The 5367-nt window shown below is 42.2% G+C and overlaps 1 pseudogene; it reads right to left on the bottom strand.

Annotated features, from left to right (window-relative positions):
- Positions 1–4475: 4475 nt before the first annotated feature.
- On the bottom strand, positions 4476–5159 carry LOC131768157 (receptor-binding cancer antigen expressed on SiSo cells pseudogene; annotated as a pseudogene).
- Between the last annotated feature and the right edge of the window lie 208 nt (positions 5160–5367).

The following is a 5367-nucleotide window of genomic DNA, read 5'->3' as shown; positions in this document are numbered from 1 at the left end:
AAAAACTCCACCTTGTCACAGTCCATTTGCTTCTTGCCAACAGCTCTGCTAAAAGGCAGAAGAGGAAGCTATTGCCCAAGATAAGAGTTTAGATAAGGTTTGGGGATTATCTGTAAAATTCACTTATTTGTGGTTACCCTCCCGATCACCTGAGGATAATGGGGGGGGGGTGTCTTTATCAAGCACCTGTTTTTAGGAAGTTAAGAGCAAAATTCTTCACTCATTTCTAAGAGCTGGTCAAAATAACTCGAGATAAAACTAGCACACCTACTTTAAACCTTGTTGACATCAAGCTAGCAAGCAGCTAAATATCCACTCCATTGTTTCGCTCTCTGAAGCCAACTGACTTTGGAAGTGGAGAATTTCCTATCTCTTGTTAGTCGGGGGAAAGAATTTAACTAATTCTCGGGTTAATAGGGGTCCCTGACAGCCCTGCAGTTCTTTTGAATGGCTGGGAAGAAGTAAATTGAATAGATAAGTGAGGGTCTTTGATTACAAGTAATAGAAAGCAACTGAAACTAATTTAAGCCAAAAAGGTCAATTTATTGTAAAGACTCAGCAGAGGATCTCATGGGACCCAAGGACTAGGCCTCTGCAAAGGGCTGGGGCTGAGGCCTGGATGGCTTTAGGATTCTTGGTCCATCTCTCACCACCCACCTCCCCTTTAAAAAAAACTATCCATCCTTCCTCTTCAGTTCTCTCATTTATACCTTAACCCCCCCTTGTCCCGCCCCTTGCCCCCCATACACAGGGTAAAGAAAGCAGAGTTGACCCAGGATCCCAAATTTCCACTTTCACAGGGCCAACCAGCAAAGAAACATAGACCTCTCTCTCTCTCTCTCTCTCTCTCTCTCTCTCATTTTTTTTTTTTTTTTTTTTGCAGCACGGCATGTGGGATCTTAGTTCCCTGACCAGGGATTGAACTTGCACCCCTTGTGTTGGTAGCACAGAGATTTAACCACTGGACCTCCAGGGAAGTCCCCGAAGACCACTCTCTTTTGGCACTAGTTTAAAATTCTCAAGAAAGAGCATCTGATTGGTCCAGCTTGAGAGCTGTATCTGCTACTTGCCCAATCAGCTCTGACGGGAGGGTGGGGGATCATGGGTATAAATATGGCTTCTGAGTCAGAGAGAGCCAGTGCTCAGAAAAAGTGTGTGGGTGATGGGATAGGATCACTCAACATTTAGTAATCCAGCAAAAGAAAAGGCCCATGGTACCTGTTCTCCTCATACAATCTGGAGAAAAACCTGCACGTGTAGGAAAACAGACAATTAAAATCATTTAGTGCTAATTACTGTGAGGATAAAAACCCTGATTAGAATGAGCTCTTAGGAAATAACCAAAACGGCCCATCTTCAGTTGAATAGATAAATACATTAAGGATGGGCATAAAATGGAACCCACAACACAGTGGTGAAAATTAATGAGCTACAGCTATACAGTTTAGTATGGATGAATCTTGAAAGTATAAGGATGCATGAAAAAAGCAAAGCACAGAAAGATACATCCAGATGTTTTTACTTATGAGGTTCAGAAACATGCAAAATTGGACAATATATTACAATGTAGTCTTACTTATGTGTATGGTAAACTATACAGAAAAGAGAGCAAGTGATAGACTAAATTCAGTATAATGGTCACTTATGTGGTAGAGAATGAAAATGTGCTCAGGAACAGATAAACGTGGAGCTTCAAACACGTTGGTAATGTTCTGTTTTTTAAGCTCAGTGGTAGATGTGACAGCATTAACTTTATTATGATTTAATCTCTACTTACGTACTGTTTTTGTTCATATGATATACTTTGTAATTTAAAATATATATAAATGAATGCCATTGTGCAAGAATTCTAAGGGAGCCATTTCCCTGTCCTGGGTGATGGCCAACAGTATTGTGCTCACCTGACCAGGGGACCATGGTGAATAATTCAGTTTGTCAAGTGGTTTTCTGGTTTCTATCCATGTGACAACCACCCTGACAAGGAAAGTGTCTGGGGCAGCCCATCAGCACTGTGACCTGGAAAGTGCCTGAGGTACAGCCAGGCTTTTCTTGGGTCCTTTGTCCTGATGTCAAAGCAATTACTCATCTCTACTACCAGCTCAAATGTCCCAGCCATCTCTACCCAAGAAAGCTACCTACCTGCGTGTGAGCATTCCCATGAAAACACGATTACAAACTGGCAGTTTCTTAAAAGGTTAGACATAGAACTACCATATGGCCCAGCAATTCTCTTCCTGGTATATATCCAACAGAATTGGATAGATAACTTGCACACCCATAGTCATAGCATCATTATTCACAATAGCCAAAAGGTGGAAATAACACAAGTGTCCATGAACAGATGAATGGATAAAGAGATATGGTACACCCATACAGTGGAATATTATTTAGCCATGAAAAGGAATGAAGTTCTCACACATGCTACACATGGATGAAGCCTGGAAACATTATGCTTAGTGAAATAAGTCAGACACAGAAGGATAAATATTGTATGATGCCACTTATACAAGATACTTGGCACAGACAAACTCATAGAGGCAGAAAGTAGAATGGTGTACCAAGGGCTGGGAGGAGGGGAAAGGAGGAGTTATTATTCAATGGGTACAGAGTTTTTGTTGGGGATGATGAAAAAGTTTGGGTGTAGATAGCATGGTGGTTACACAACGTTATGAATGTTATTTTTTGCTTTTTTTAAAATTTATTTTATTTATTTATTTTTGGCTGCATTGGGTCATTGTTGCTGTGCATGGGCTTTCTCTAGTTGCAGCAAGCGGTAGCTACTCTTCATTGAGGTGCGCAGGCTTCTCATTACGGTGGCTTCTCGTTGTGGAGCACAGGCTCTAGGCACGCATGCTTCAGTAATTGTGGCACTCAGGCTTCAGTAGTTGTGGCTTGCGGGCTCTAGAGTGTAGGCTCAGTAGTTGTGGTGCATGGGCTTAGTTGCTCTGCAGCATGTGGGATCTTCCCGGACCAGGGCTTGAACCCATGTCCCCTGCATTGGCAGGTGGATTCTTAACCAGTGTGCCACCAGGGAAGCCCAACATTATGAATATTTTTAATACCACTGAATTGTACGCTTACAAATGGTTAAGATGATAAATATTACGTTATGTGTATTTTACTGCAGTTTTTAAAAACCATAATTACAGAGCTCTGGGAAAGACATATAACTGGATGGAGGAAAATGATACAGGGCCGGGGAGTGGGGGAGATAGATGAGTGCACAACATCCTTTTTCTCTTCCTAGATTCTTTCCTAAATTATCTAAACATCACTTTATTTCCAGTCCAGTCCTGCAGCCTGGGACCATCATTTCCAGCAATGTTCTCAATGTAGCGAAATGAGAACTTATGTGTGCCTCAGGGAGTGTGATATCGTGCAGTCCCCTCTGTGGGGGAAACAAGTCCATGGGTCCAGGGCTAAGCCCCCAACTTCCTCCCACCTGGAAGGTAGAGGTGGGCCGGGGAGGGGTGGTGGGAGGCCCGAGGTGGAGCCTACTTCAGAGGCCTGAACACAGCTCTGCGTTCCCAATGCGTCAACGCTGCGTTTGGTGGCTGGTTGTTCAGTGTTTCGGAGGAAGAGAAGGAGAAGGAAAGATGTGTGTGGTTAAGCCCATCTTCTGTTTTCTTTTAGTTTGCTGGGATCAAGTGGTTGCCTCTGACATGGAGAATGTCCTTCTTTGTTTAAACAGCAAAGATCATCCCCAGATCCAAAGAATGGTGGGTAGGTTAGGAGCTGGGCTGTAAGTAACAACATACAGCTGGAGGAGCCTGTGCTAAAAAGGGACCCCTGGAGGGAGCTGGGCCTTACACAGGAACCCAGGCCACGTCGTGACCTCCGAGGGCTCTGGGCACTGAGGCCTTTGTGAGCCCCTCCCACTATAATAATATCAATATTAAAATATTTAAAATATAACTTTAAATACTTCAACCTTTATTCCTCTTTTAGACAAAATTTAATTGATTTTTGTGGGCCCTAAAAATTTCATTTTTTTTGAATGTGAGAAAAAACGTTTAAGTTTCATAGGCCCTCACAAGTATCTCTGCCCTAGCACTATGCCTCCTGTGTGTAACCTGGAAGGGCCTGGGGCACACCTCCTTTTTTTTTTTTTTTTTTTTGAATATTTAAAATTATGTTATCATTATGCACATTGAAGGAAAGCATTATAGACAGCAAAGTTCTTTCCCACCATAAAATTTACACCCATTTAATTAGCTAGAAACACTAGCTTGAAGAGGTACTGATATATTCCATTTGTAATAATTTCTCTACAGCAAACAATTGTCTTACAGTTGGAACATGTTGAAGAAAATATTGTCTCACAAGTCTTTTTTGTTCTTTGAGTCTCAATCACCAAGAGTTCAAGGGACTTTGAGAGAATCCTGGTGTCCTGTATGGCCTGATGAATGCATTAAAATCAAGCAGTGTATTTGTATTCTGAAAATACTCTTAGATCCATACAAATGTAGCTTGGGTTGTGGAGCTCACATTTCTCCCGCTGGCACTATGCATCTGAAGGACATTTTGTTATGAAAGTTTCACACCAGTTTTGTTTTGTTCCTTCTTCATTAGCCGCTGTGCTTCCTTTTCCATTTTCTTCCTTTCTGCTGCTCTCTTTTCTCTGTCTGCTGTCTTCTGCTGCCTCAGAAATTCTTCAGCTTGCCAGGCCACATCTTCTTCTTCCCATGCACTGGTATTTTCCTGCCAGGTATCCAAGTCACCTAATTCAGGAGAATGATGAATAAAAGACATATCTAGTGTAGCTGCTAGTCTACTAGAGAAACCTGTGCTACCGTCTGGGATGCCAAAATTTAATGGTTCTCTCTTCTTAATAATGATTTTCTGGGTTTTCCTTATAGTTGGTATCATGTCCTTAAAATAGTCAGGTTCCAGTTGTTCTAGAGCATTTTGCTGTGTTGCCACATTCCCATTCCCTCCTTCAATCTTTACACTTGTGGGTGCCTCTTCATCCCAGGAAGCCCACTCTTCAACATCTGTCTGCTTAGGAACCGATGAATAATCAACTGTAGTTGGCAGAGTTATTTGGTCTCCACTTAGTTTCTGTCCTCTGCCAGATCTGCATATTACTCTCTTTAGGAATGAGAATACGTTGCTAGGCAGGTACAAACTTTAACTAACCGAAACTGTGTGATAGCCATGATGGGAATCAAAACCCTCAACGCTTTTGGACAAATGACATCTCTAGGAAATCAACAGGAATGACAGCTTGGCTATGTCAAGTGAAAAAGATTCACCTACTGTACAGATGTGAAAAACAACAGGAGCGTTTTCAGGTTACACGATCCAATGCCATGTGTACGGCGTTTGGTGAAAATGCTCTGAATTGTTCCAAGTGGGTGCCGAGGG

This window comes from Kogia breviceps, chromosome 13 (genome assembly GCF_026419965.1).
Source record: "Kogia breviceps isolate mKogBre1 chromosome 13, mKogBre1 haplotype 1, whole genome shotgun sequence".
NCBI classification, from domain to species: domain Eukaryota; kingdom Metazoa; phylum Chordata; class Mammalia; order Artiodactyla; family Physeteridae; genus Kogia; species Kogia breviceps.
This window is presented reverse-complemented; position numbering and strand designations above follow the sequence as displayed.